This window comes from Lissotriton helveticus, chromosome 2_1 (genome assembly GCF_964261635.1).
Source record: "Lissotriton helveticus chromosome 2_1, aLisHel1.1, whole genome shotgun sequence".
NCBI classification, from domain to species: domain Eukaryota; kingdom Metazoa; phylum Chordata; class Amphibia; order Caudata; family Salamandridae; genus Lissotriton; species Lissotriton helveticus.
In genome coordinates this window covers 1,902,777,504-1,902,791,762 of record NC_136059.1, presented here as the reverse complement: position 1 = coordinate 1,902,791,762, position 14,259 = coordinate 1,902,777,504, and the positions used below count along the sequence as shown (strand labels likewise).

The window sequence follows — 14,259 nt, the reverse complement described above, 5'->3', positions numbered from 1 at the left end:
AAACATGAAAGAAACTGCTGTCATATGTTAGAGTGTATGATAGCTGGCTGTGTTTTCTGTCTATAAAAAGGGCACGTGTTCGAAAGAGGACTGTGTATTAGATTATTATGAAGAAGGTGGTAGTGTGTTTCATGGATATATTGCATGTACGAGCATGCTTGTTTGTATGTAAGGGAAGACGTGTACATGGTTATTCACATGGAAGGGGTTAGTATAATACATGACTGGAAGAGGTTGTGTGTTGCAGTTATATATGGTAAGAAACTTTATTCTCCAAGTGTTTATGGAATGTATCAGTCAGCTGTGTGATGGGTGCATGTTTTATGGTATAATAGTGTGCAACATGCATATATTGCGGGGACTGGAATGCACTTGTGCTTTAAATGAGAAAGTGGGCAGGCACCGTATAGTGAAGAGCACTGTGGGCCACATATGCACTTTAAAGGCAGTAGTGTTCTTCTTGTGTAGGAAGTATTATGCTGTGGTGTATACTGAAGGGAATTGTGTGCTTCCTTTTTACTTTAAAGAACTCTCTGGACAGTATGTGTTTATGCCCCTTCCCCTTCAAAGTGATACCACGTACCATGATGAAAGCAAAAAATAGACTCCCAGAACTGTGAATATGTACCATATAAGAGCCCTAATTAATGTGTATTGACCCCACCCCACCACATTCTGGGACCCGGTGCCACTGTACTTTGTGCAGTATTGATAGCAGCCTTGCACACTGACCCACTCATGTACTCTAAAGTTACTGGAAGATACGACCGGGCATTCTAAGAAAATCAGAATTAAAAACATTGAAATGCAATTGATGAATAAAAATAGTCCACTTACACTTAAAATGGGCAAACCTGTACAAGGAAAACACTTTCTAAGTAGTGATTATGTGACTGTTTGGTTTCGAACATGCTATCACTAAATATGCAGTAGCGGCTCCTTCCCTAAGGCGGAGGAGCGTCGCCCCACTGCTAATTCAGCAGTGCACAAAACGGAAAATAAAATGATAATATAATGTAAGTGTTCACTTCCAGAAGTAGCAGGGTGTTTTGGAAAGCAGTAAAGTTGTAGGGGCTGGGGCATGCGTTCCTCAGACGCTGCTGCGAGCCTTGTGGATTCCCCCAATTTGAGCTTCTCTTGGTAAGCAGGAGTGTGTGCAAGAACAACCGATACAGCATCAGGGCTTCACAGCTCTCTGAAGCATTTTCTATGCATACAATAAACAAGTGAATGAGGGTTAGAAAGGAAATCGCTTGGAGCGCCCACACACGAGATAGACAAGTCAAGCCATTGAATAAGAACAAAGCAAATGAGTGACAGTAAAGCCAACCAGTGGTAAGCAATGGGAGGGCTCTAAGCTCATGGTGGAGCAGGGCCTTAAAAATGTGGTTTACAGTATCAATTTTACCACTCATCTGGAGGAAGGTTCAAAGGACCTTGGATGTAAGAAGAGAAATGATTAGGAACTATAAATCAAATCAATCTATACATCACAGTTCAACTATCATTACTTGGAAGTCAGTGAAGAGATTTGGGGTGAGTTTTCAAATTTTTGAGTATTTTTGTAAATATCTCCTTTCGAGATAGGTAATCAATTCATCAGTAATTCAATACAGAACAATTGCATAAAGTGTGTTGCATACAAGTAAATCTCTATGTCTAGGAAATGAGAGAAAAGGTATCTTTAGAACCCATAAACAGTTCCACATCGAGAGGTGGAACCTTAAAGCTTTTAGCAATTCTTAACCAGTTTTAGCACTTTCCATAAGGAAAAGTTCACGATAATCAGTAGAGTCTCAGAGCAGCATCGATTCAGGCAAGGATAATAAGTCCCTCTGACAAAGGGCCTGAAGAATCCCCATACACTACTCTAGGAACACTTGCTAATTATTTCTACATGTAATTGTATTAATTTTTATCTATTAAAAGCGCTCTAGAATATGCCCTTTGCAACCAAACAGCTTGTGATGTCTGGTATGCTTTACCTAAAAAAGACTTCTGATCCCCGGGTTATGTTGCACGTGCTCAGCCTGAGCTGAACAGTTCAAAAGTGCTGCCCGAGTGGATTTGAGAAATCATTTTATGCTCTGTAATGTAAACCTTTTAGTGCACTATCATTAAAATGTGCATGCCAGTTTCTATATCATTCGTAAGAATCAGGGAAGAGTGTGCTATAATTACCTCACAGGCTATTACGGGTTAATAACATGAGTTTTAAAATTTATATAAATGTCCAAAAATAAAATGTTAGTGGTAAAGACAGAAGTGCTGTAAACGGTATTTCTCGTGCTCTGCCAATACGTTGCACCCATGCCTTCATGACAGGCCTATTGTCACATACACTTAATTCTGCTCCTTCAAAGGGAGGACACATTCCCTTCTCTCAGAATAAGCCAGCCTAAGACAAACACTGTTTTAAACTGTCTGCAGTAAAGTCGCATTGTATGTTCACAAGTATTGTTATTGTCTTGGGCGCTTTGTTTCCGCAGAATGGCAGGCACAGCAAACGCCTATCTATCAATACGAGGGAGATCATAGGGGACCCAGCCCGGTAAATGCAGTCAGGCCTTGAGTGCATGCTCGCTACTGCACCACAGACCACCTTCCCCTGCTCGCTGCTTCCACACAGGCCATGTTACAGAGACAGGTGTGCCTGTGATCTATTGTACAGACCGAGATTGTACCTCCACCAAGGGGCGCAGTAATAACTTTCTTTTATGAAGCGCCAAGTAACACACGTCTGCCGTTTCTGATCACCATAAAAAGATGTAAATATTACCTAGTTCAGCTGCACACACGTGATCTTTAAGAAAGTGAGGCATGCCACAACAATGCTTAATTAATGGCCCTTACGTTTCGTGTGATCTGTGCATTAAACAGAAAGCACACCCGAATATAATTAACACTGGCTTCTTTCTCGGAAGCAGGGGAAAGGATTTGCTCTCTTCTCATCATCTTTATTCCTGTTATCTCTTTCTTTCAATCTTACTTTCATTACTCTTACGCCTACACTTAATTCTACTAGCAGCAAATCTTCCGCTTACTCCTAATGAAACTCCTACTTACTCTTCTACTTTCACCTGCCCACTACTGCTAGTACTCTTACTCCCACTCTCAGTTACTCTTTATAATTTTTACTTCTCCTTCCTCCTCCCTACACTAGATTTCTTCTATCACTCTTACTCTTACCCCTAATCATGCCTGATCTCATCCCTGCTTACCACTATTAATTTTCCCCCTTACTCCTACACGTATTCTTAATCCTGCTCTTATGCCTACTTACTCTTGCTTACTTCTACTCCCACCCGTATTTACTCTAAGCCCTGGTTTTACTCACATATACTTTATGTACTCTTACCCTCCTGTTACTGCTCTCACTCTTTTTTTTCACTTCTACCTATCATCTTCTACCTAGTCCTGCTTGTGCCTATACTTATCCCTAGTTTATTTTATTTTACTCTTTATTATTGGTTTTTGCTTTGTGGGAATACAAAATAAAAACTCACCGCATTAACTTGTAGAATCAGCATACATTACATACAAATACAGAAGCGTTCCTGGGTGAAGTGCCATATTACCCAGATAGACAGTGACGGGGAGATGCAGTCCAGCCAATAGTGCACCCTCCTCACCCTCTCCATTCTCATTAACCCTCAGGCTGTGCTTCCACTGGTACAAAGAGGTCTCCTTCCCCCAGTGTGTTATCTCCTTCCATCAGAGTGTTCGGGCAAGCTATGGAATCCCAGTCTAGGCCATAATAGGCTTCCCAGGGTCCCCACACTCTGTAGAATTTATTCAGGCTTCCCGTTGACTATAGACCACCCTCTCTGCCTTCATACAGTGTGTCATGCCTGTCACCCATTGAGTCATGGGGTTTGGACTGCCCCATCTTCTGACTGTGTCTTGTTTTGTCAGGGTGTAACCTAGCATGCTGGAAATAAGCTGTCTCTTGAGTATACCCAATATAAGGAAGATGGGGGATGCAGGAGATCTGTAACCCCAGGATGGCGGTAAACTTTAAGGTTATCGCCTTCCATTATGTTTGAATAAGGGGATATTGCTAAATTGTGTGTAAAAAGGAACCCTCCCCTTGCTCGCATTGCAAACAATTGGGTGTCTGTGCTCTACCCATCTTAAATAACCATTGCTTCTGATAGTGGACCCTATGTAGAACCTTCAGTTGTATAAACCTCTGTGTCGTTTAAATCGCCACTTCCCGGGGGTGCATCAGGGCTGCTTCCTGATCTACATCTGCCATTGGGCCTAGTTCAGCCTCCCACTTGAATCTGGGGGGCTGGAGATTGGCAGGTTTGGTATTTGTGTGATATGCATACGAGATAGCCTTAGAGACCCTCTCTACCGAGATTATCCTGTATTCTGTGGGGCTACAGTCTTCAAGTTCTTCCTATGCAATACTCTTGTTACGTAGTGCGTGTTGGATCTCTACATATTTTGAAAACTGAGAATTATGCACGTCATATTCCTCCTGTAGGTCATGGAAGGACTTCATACCCTCGCTCCCCACTAGATCTCCGAGGGTTAAGAATCTTGTGAAGTCCCAAGGTCTCATCCCATTAAAGTTTTGCAGTTGGCTACCTAGCCAAAAGGGGTCTCTCAAGATAACTTACCCTTCCATCCCACGTAGGTGGTCACCTTATCAGAGACCTCGAGAGAGATCTTTGTTGGTCCTAGCAGGGAGGGCCTAAATGGACTACCATAAATATAATGTATATGAGATTTCCCTTCCATCCAGTATCTCACCAACCTTGTAGCTGGGTCATCTCTGGGTGCGTGGCTCCATTCATTTACCACCTGTAGCTGGAAGGCCTAGTAGCAAGCACTAAGGTCTGGAGTGCGATATGGGGGGTACGCAATGTATCCTCCACCTTGTAGATTAAGTTTTCCAGCACTTCCAATGGAAGGTTTTGGAGAACATATACGAATTTGGGAATGTGATCATCTTAAAGAGGATAGGTCTGCCCATGACTGAAAGAGGCAAACGTCTCCAATGTTCAATGTATCTGGGAACTTTCGGTAGATCATCTCCGGGATCTGCTCCAGGAACCGGACTGGGCATGTCGTGATTTCTGTCCTCAGGTAATGGAAACCCTCCATAGGGATCACAGCTGTAGGGGGCCAGCAACCCATCCTGTACAGGATGGATTTGTCCCAGTTAAGTTTGTAACCTGCTTAGCGTTGGAAGGTGCGGAACACGATAAAACCTCAGGCAAAGAGGTTACTTGTTCTGCAAGATGTAGCAGTATGTTGTCTGTGTAGAGACACTTTCTCTTACTCACCCATCACTTCTGGGAAACCTGCCATGTCTATCCTGAGTCTCAGCCAGTTCGCCGTGTCTGCAGACACAGGGCGAACATCAGCGGTGACGGGGGCAACTGTTTTGTGTCCCACACCCCAAATGGAACTCCCTCGAGAACACACTGTTTACTTTCACCCTCGCTGTTGGGTGGCTGTAAAGCTGCTGCAGCAAGGTCACAGTATCTTGGGCCAAATCCCAGTCTCTGAAGGTCCTGGAAAAGGTATTGCCAACTGATGGAGTCAAAGGCCTTCTCCGCACGTAACGCGAGCAGGGCCAGGGGTTCATGTGTATTGTGACGGTAGTCCAGCCAGTTATGGAGTTATAGCAGGTTCTATCGGGTAACCCTACCTGGTATGAAACTTGTTTGGTCCCTATTTACCAGGGTCTGAAGGATCCTCATAAGGCGGAGCGCCAGTATTTTCAAGAGAATGTTAACCTCCATTTTTAGGAAGAAAATAAGTCCATAAAAAAGTACACTGAGTGTGCGGCTTCTTTAGTTTGGCTATCACTATGATAGTGGCCTGATGCAAGTCTGGAGGGAGTTCACCTGACTGCAGGGCATACTCCAGTATAGTAAGTATATGGGGTCCCACTACCGACAGAGTGTGCTTATAGAACTCCATTGGTATGCCGTTTAGGCCTGGAGCCTTCCTAGATTGCATTAGGCACATCGCCTCGGTCAGTTCCTCAATAATGAGGTCCTGTTCTAGGCAGGTCTTATCGTCTCCCTGTAGAAATGTAAGGGCCAGCTCCACAAGAAACGCCTCCAGATCTCTCACTGTATGAGTATTGGTAGTATGGGGCAAACCTCTTGATGATCTCTCCATCTGTGGCAATGGGAGTTGCATCTGATGCCTGCAGCTCCCTCACCCATCTGCTTGCCGCCTCTGTTACGGTGAGCCACACCAAGAGGCGACCCGCATTGTAATAATAATAATAATCCACATTTGTAAAGCGCGAACAATAACCCGTAAGGGTCTCTAGGCGCTGGGTGCCGTCGGGAAGATTAAGCAAGCTATTGCCCAGAGACACATGGTGCTGGGCTAATCTGCTGCCGGCCCCGGGGATCGAACCGTGATCCCCAGATTCCGGAGTCAGTCACCCTGGCCGCGACGCCACACCTGTTCCCTACTTCGTACAGTTTCTATTGTGTCGCCAGAAGTAATTTTTTGCCAGGTAATATGTTAGGGAATGATATTCTGTGCAGAGGGCCTCCGGGGGTTTTAATTTTGCTTGGGTGTTATTGTTCTTATAGGTCTCCTCTGCACTGTGGATCTCCTGTTCAAGTGCTGCTAGATGCTCCTATCTATGTTGTTTCATGTGGCATATAATAGTTTGGGCCTTGTCTGAAAGCACTGTTTTATATGCTTCCCATATCATCCTTGGTGAGTCCAGCTTACCCACATTTTCCTTGAAATGAAGGGAGCATTCCCTGCGACGCTCTGACACTACCTTGCAATCCTGCAGATCCCAGCTATTTAATATCCAGTTGTTTCCAGTCCTATGTGTCTGAAGCCCAACGTGACCTTAAGCGGTGCATGGTTCAAGATACCCCTTGGCAGAAATTTGGCGTCAGCTGAGGCTGGGCATTCTGCAGATGGTATTAGGCTATAGTCAATGCAGGAAAAAACCTTGTAGTCCTTGGAAAAGAAGGAATAGTTCGCCTTGAGACCCTCACGGGTGAGTAATTGCGCTTTACCTACCCTGATTGATGTAATAGTTTCTGACCCAGGAATGTCTGGTTCTGCGCACGTCCAGAAGCCCCGAAGATGATGTGAATTGTGACAAAGGGGAAGGGGTGTGCACATTCAGCAGTCTCATGGTTGACCTGTTAAGCGCTGTGTCCATGAAAGCGCTTAAGTCTTCCCCCACGATATGTACATCAGCTGCCATTTCTAACAGGATGTGACTTAATGCGTCAAAGACAGATTGATGGGGATGGGATGGAGCATACACACTGAGTATGAGCAATGATTTCCTGTCTCAAGAGCCTACAACACCCACAAATCTGCCACCTTCTTCGGGTCCTGCCATGTCCCTACTATCTGGAACAGGGAAGGGAGGTTTTCTTGGTAAACTCCTTGCAATCACCTTGTATATCCTGTGTGTGCAAGCACTGTATATTGTCCCCTGTTCGTACAGGGGCAGTGGTTTCCTGCCAGATGTGTCTCTTGCAGCAGCACCAAATCTGGTGCATGTCTTAGCATATATTGGGTAACACCCCCCTTTTGATCTTTTTCAATAGACCGTTCACATTCCAGGGAAAATAATGTAAATTGGTTCTTATCACCTAATGCAAGTCTTGCCATGGGTTATGATGAGTTGTGGGACTCCTGATCTGAACAGAAGGAAGCGCTTGACTGTGGAGCGATAACATCTCTGACATGCGGTCTTGCACGCTGATGGTACTGGGACTCTATTAGGTCCTCCTTTCCAGGTGTCGCTGAGAATGTACCTATAGTGACGTCAACAAGACAACAGGACAAGAAATGTCAAGAAGCCTCCCAAACCATAGGTCCCTGAACGGTTCCCAATATAGAATTCCCCACGCTTCTAGAGTGGAAGTGTCTGTCGCCCTATGATGCAAACTCCTACAACATCGTTCAAAACAACCACTACTACATGGGGGTACGCCTCCTGACGGTCTGCCCCTCCTACCATTATGCTAGTCCCCGTGCAGCTCCCACCAGTGTTTTGTGGTCCCTCCTTTTCAATTCCTGCCGAAAGAACTGAAGCTTCCCTGGTTCTCCGATCGTCACCTACTCCACCCCCTGCTCCAGATTGCTTAGCAGGGGAGCACAGTGAGTGGGGCAAGTTCGCTCCCGCAAGTCTTCATTTCAGAAGTCCCTTGGATCTCCACAGCTTCTCTGTTCCTGTCCAGTCTATTGGTCACCCATAATGCTCGTCTGGGCCTCCTCGTGCTCCCGGCTTGCTGTGCCGCAATAAGCTGCAGCAGTAGTCCCTGTGCACAAACATTTCCATTCTACATGTTCAGTTTAAAGTTGACATCTTTTTAGACAATGACTTTTAGCACACATTTGCTTACGTGTCCATAAGAGAAAGTGTCCTCAGAAAAGGTTTGCTTGCAGTTACTTTTCTTCAGAGGCACAATATCATACCATAGAACATTGTGTATAAAGACTGGGTACACTACACAAAATGTCGTCATTTGTTGCCTATTCGGCGACAGCTCTGGGTGGGTAGCTATGGAGTTTTACAAAACCATCTTTCAGGACTCTAAGTTCGTCTTCGGCAGAGGAGGGTCTCTATCTCCATCATGCGCTCCGTGCAAGTCGTGGTGGATGAGGGGCACCTCTGATCCCACACCATCTATCCGAAGTTTCCGCGCCTCGAAAGATTCTTTTAAGGCCTGGAGTATAGTGGATGTGGACAGCGCATCAATCTGCTGGGGAAGGCTATCTGCTCAACTTCCACATAGCTGGGACAAATTTGGTATATTTATGCATGGATCCCTGCTGGGCTTTGAGGCCTCAAGGTTCGCCATCCTTTGCTATCCAAAGAGGGGTGCACCACGGCATCCTCACACTTGTCTGGATGTGTGGATGTCCGTGGCAGCGGTTCGGGAAGGGGTAGTGACCCCCCTGGATGTCTCAAAGGGGAGAGGGGATTGAGCCCTCTCTCCGTTCTGTGGGCCTTCAGGTGCCTCCATCCTCTGCCCAGCACCTGGGTCTATGGGCACGGGTCTCCCTGCTCTCTCTTTTCGATGTACAGACGCTTCACCAGGGAGGGCCACGGGCAGCCACAAAGTCTCTCAAGCACCTCGGTGGAGTGTACTTCACGGCTGGAGCCACCTCCGTCTCCCACTCTCCCACCCCTTCAGGCCTCAGTGTCTCCCTCATGTAGGCTAGGGACCTTAAATCAAGCCGGGTGGAGGGAGGGCCCGCCGCATGAGTGTATCTGCCTGCCTCCTTACAGCATCCTACCCCCGTCAATTTCCCCCCCAATGCAAACTCCGCCCTTGCATCCTCAAATTAAATAAAGTGTACATTGGGGTACAAGTCCCCCAACAGCTCACAGCTCCCGTTCCGGTATTCCTCAAATGATATATTTTCAGCCATTTGTTGGATCGATGCCAGTATCTACACGGGCAACTCCCAGTGAAAGGGGGTGTGCCTTAACACTGTGACTAGGTTTTGAAGAGACAAAGGAATACAGCTTCCTGTATCCGGTCTGTATGCTTTGGGGTAGCATTTTTGACCCGAGCCATTGCCATTGGGTGTTTTGCAAGTAGTGGTAACAAAGCAGTCCTTGACCTACTTTGTATGGTATATCAGCAACATTGCCAAGGAAAGCTAGGAGAAGTGTTGGCTCTGTGTGGCTATGAATAAGATTACTTTCTCAGCAATCACTTTGTCCCAGAAGCTTATCACCCCCTGTAAATGCCATTAGGGTGCAGTACACCCGTGATGGAAATTTAAAGTGAATTAGTTTATGTATGTATTTGAAAGATATTCATTTAGCTTGAGTGCAACAGAACCTCGTGCACTCGTCGCTGATATGTGCACCCAGGCCCATCTCCCATGTAGTGCCAGCCCAGTGTATTGGGAGAACACGGACCCATATAAAAAGAGCATATATTTTGGCAACCATGAATGAGTGGTTGGCATCTGAATCAGACTTGTTGCAAGAGTGAAGTCTGGAGGCTCCTTGGGAAAAATAAGATATGTGGAGTGACCGACATGTTTGTCTGAAATATGTGAAGACCTCCAGTGTTATAGTACAGTAGATTTCTTTGAATTGCTCAAGTGTGTTAGACACATACTATCAATGAATCGGTGATCAATCTGGGTAAGTAACCTATCGTTGAGGGCAGTCTGTGCATGTTTTTTACTGGCTAAAGGCAGTATATTATTGTCTAGGAGAAGAATAACAGGAGAGCATACTACTTTGAATCTGGCCCTCCTTCACATTTTGTGGCAAGCCCAAGTAATGCAGATGACCGTGACGCTGTGGATGACAGTGGGGCGTGGGGATAAGATTTTCGCGAGAGCTGTTTGCAGTGGGCATACGTCTATTTGGTCTAATACAATAGCTATGTTTGGTTAAAAAATGTAGCAAATTGAGCTTTTGCCACAAAGTAGTATTTCTTGAGATCTGGGACTGAAAATCCACCTTTCTTGTAAGGGATTGTGAGAATATCCCTCCATATCAGAGGTTGTCTGCCTGCCCACAACCTGAGATATGGATAGTGAAAAGTCAAAAAATGTGGATTGCTGCATACAGTGCTTGTTTTGGGAGCACTTTGGCCCTTTCGCATCAGCTTATTCTGGTTCCCCAACTCCTAGTAGGCTTTTATTGTAGGTGCCCCTCACTGGGCCACATCGGAGGCTCTCTATAGTGCCTTTTCACCAAGCTGCAAGGCTGTGCTGTCTGGTGCCTCCTGGACAAATCTAGAGATGAGCTTAGGGACTTTTCCCCCCTTTGATGGTATTTTAAGTTATCTTTAAAGCCCCTGCGGGGTTCACCCAGAGTTCCTGGCAGGATCTAGATTTAACACGGGCTCTGAATTCCCAAATTCTGTCTCTTTCCCTTCAGCATCAAAAAATAGTGCCTGGTTCATCTCTCAAATACATCTTTCACTACATGAGTAAATGCAAAATGCCTGGCTAACCCCCGTGGCTTATGTCCCCCCATCTCTCTCATAGCTTCTCTACCTCTGCTTCCCTGTGATTTGTGTCGCTTTCCTTCCACCGCTCACTCCTCCAAGACTTGCTTCCCACTCCTGTCTCCCCCTCCTTACACTGTGGGTTGCGTCTCTTTCTATCCAATGGATTGTGTCTCCCCCTCATGCCCCTTCACGTGTGGTGTCCCCCGTTCCCGCCCCATCGCCAGTGCGACCTCCCCCCACTTTTTCCCCTTGGCCATTGCCTCTTCACTCTTTCACTTAACAAATGCCCCCTTGCTCCTGCCTCATGGCCTAGGTTGCCTTATTTCCTGCCACGTGGCCTGTGTCCCCCCCCCTCCAACTGCCCTCTGACCTTCGCTCGTCCTCTGCTGCGCTATGGCTTGTGCTCCCACTCCTGTCCCATGGACTCTCCCCTCCCACTTCTTCCATGTGGAGTTGTGGACCCCCTAACTCCTATGTCCTCCACTCCAGCACTGTTGCGTTTTTCCCTGCATTCTCCCTGTGTGCTCTTTTTACCATCATCCTTCCCCATGCCTGTTCCTGCCCTCGTGCTCCTGGCCTGTGCCCCACATTGCTGCCCTCTGGCCTATTTCCTCCTAGCACTGTATTATAGCTTGTATCCCCCCCCCCTCACTACTGCTCCCTGGCCTACGTCTACCGCACTCTTTCCCTTTGGCTTGTATCCCACCCAACAATTCTGCCCCATGACCTGTTTCCCATTGCACTCCTGGCCTGTGGCGTGTGTCCCCCTACTCTTGCCACATTGCCTATGTCCCTCCCGTCTGCGATATGGTGTTTTTTTCCCACTCAAGTGTCACAGCTTCTGTCTAGGACCCTGTATGTAGCCTGTCCCGGCTACTTCCTCTTGGCTGGTGTCCCACTGCCCCGTGGCCTGAGGTCCCTCCCCTGTCAACGTGTGGGAAGGGGGGTATTGAACTGCAGGTCTACTCCACGTACCTGGGAACACATCTTTTGATGGTGACCTTGAAAGTGGATAGTAGTGGCCTAATCATATTCATCCAGATTTAGTGTATTTATGAACTGCCTAGGCTGTATGTTCCCTGCCCCTTCCAGGGTCCCTGGTATGTAGGGCTTTACAGTAGGATTCTTTTGTATATCTTATGGGTGGAGCTCTCTGAATGTTTTGTTAACGTAGGTCCTCCTCCTGGTTGGATTTAAATGTCTCCCTGCTAGGGCAAACTAGATGTACTGTTATGGAGACAGCCCTACATATGTTGTCCTTGTGACGGATGAATGCTGCCCCTTACTTTACCTCTCTCCTTAGTATCCACTCAAGCTTTCACCTGAAATATGATATAGTTCTTCTTCCTTTCTCTCCAGAGCCTTTCTTCTACAAGGAGGCGCAGTTACACTTTTTTGATGTTGGTCGATCAGTAAATGTGTACCTTCTTTATGGTACATTTGGTTGCTACCAAAGTGTTACATTTCTTTGCTCTGCATCACACATTGGCATCGAGCAGTCTGATGTAGCTGAGGGTCTTTCGACGGGGGCTCTGCGGCATCTGATGTGAGTGGATTCAAGGGCGAGTAGTTTGATGACCAACATTTGTCTGCAAATGACTTTAGTATCTCTTGATACCCTCAGTCTCGCATTACAATCTTCATGCGGCAGCTACCTTGGTTCCTTTTGGTTATCAACACAGTTGCCTTGGAAAATGATGGCTTTCTGATGAATTAAAGATGCACATATAAGGGAATATCTTTGCCACGGTATGATCTATAACAAAACAAGCATTTGCAATGGAATCGGTTTCGCCTTTGGGACCTTATATGCAGCACATTAGCCTGGGTGCTGAAACATCTACTGTTCTTTAACATGGAAGGAAAGTAAGCACCAAACTGCGTGACATGCCAGGTATGGGAACACATGGAAAGAAATATTGCCTTTCAGCGGGAAATGGTATAGTCCAAAGCTCTGTTTTTAATATAAAAGCAGGGCCTTCGGTGTTCATATCACTGAAAATAAAGGATTTGAAAAATATATTATTGTCTACGGGTGCTCGTGGAAGACAAATTCTATGGACTGGAATCTAGAGAATGCTGAAGTGATTCTAGTATTTTACTGACCTCTGCTGGTCGTTTTCTATCAAGAAAGATAAATAGAGGCAGTTGAACAGAAAGAAAAGTCCCTAAGCGGAAGCAGACAAGTCCTAGGGCTGATCTCCAGAGCCCACAAAGTACACACACACTTAAGTATATACTTAAGTATATACTAAAGTATATACAAGAGGTCTCGAATGCTCGACCTACTACTGCTTGGCATATCTCTTCAATCCGTACTGTAGGGGAAACTGATTTCATCATCAGTAATATTTTTTTTTTCTGTGATCATTCTATCTTATATTTGCTGTACATGTGATCTATTATCGCTGGTTATACTCTGCACTGTAATGACTGACCTTGTTCTTTATGCAAAAACTGGGAAATAAAGTTTAAATAAAGATCTTCAACATGTATGACTGTAAAGCAATGCCTTCTAGGAGGTAAGCGTAGTTTTCAATTAAGATAAAATAATTCTGCGACCTTATACAAATACTCTTGACTTGGAGAGAATAATCTTCCTGAGAGCAATTCAGGCATAGTTACAGATTCTCTTGCAAAGTCTGTAGTAATTGGGAGAGCAAACATTATGACTTCATGAGTTAATATCTGCTACTGGCAAGAGCACTCTGGCTATTCCGTTATAGGATTATCTCCACAACTAAGTCACTACATAAACTGGCAGGGTACAGTCTCATGTCCTCAGACAACAATATCTTCTGGTGGTTGGAGGGGATGCAGGTGGTGAACAGAATGGACCTCAATCAAGCATTCATTAACATCCTCTGTGTAACTCATGATACATTCTAGTAGAGTTTTCACCTGGTAACTTGGTAGTTCTGCCCTGAACTGCTGTGTTTCTCAAAAAGACATCATCAGTAATCTTAATTACACTGACTTCCACTCTTGTTTATTCCAGTCCGGCCTTCCTTCTGCCAGCCCTGTGATTTAAACAAGCATTGATCATTTTTTGCACTTCTGTCTTAGACTTGACCAGATGAGCTAAATAGTGCTTACTTTCTGGTGTCCTTCCTCAGTTGCAGAAAAAAACCCAACTCTTTATTTCAAGTATTGATTTTAGACAAAACAACAGGCCTGTGTTTGACTGTGGATGGCCACTCTTGTTTCATGAGGATTGTGGCATAGAACATTATTACTGGAAAGTATTCAGGGAATTAGTAATTGTTCAACTTCTGCTTCAACTTCTAATCGGAATACCACTATTAGTATCAGT

At 45.5% G+C, this 14,259-nt stretch overlaps 1 protein-coding gene across 1 annotated transcript in view; it reads left to right on the top strand.

The window, feature by feature from the left end:
- The window catches only part of AFG2A (AAA ATPase AFG2A), a 1,761,034-nt gene that overhangs the window by 93,347 nt on the left and 1,653,428 nt on the right, over positions 1–14,259 (top strand). The gene's annotated exons all lie outside the window — the stretch shown is intronic.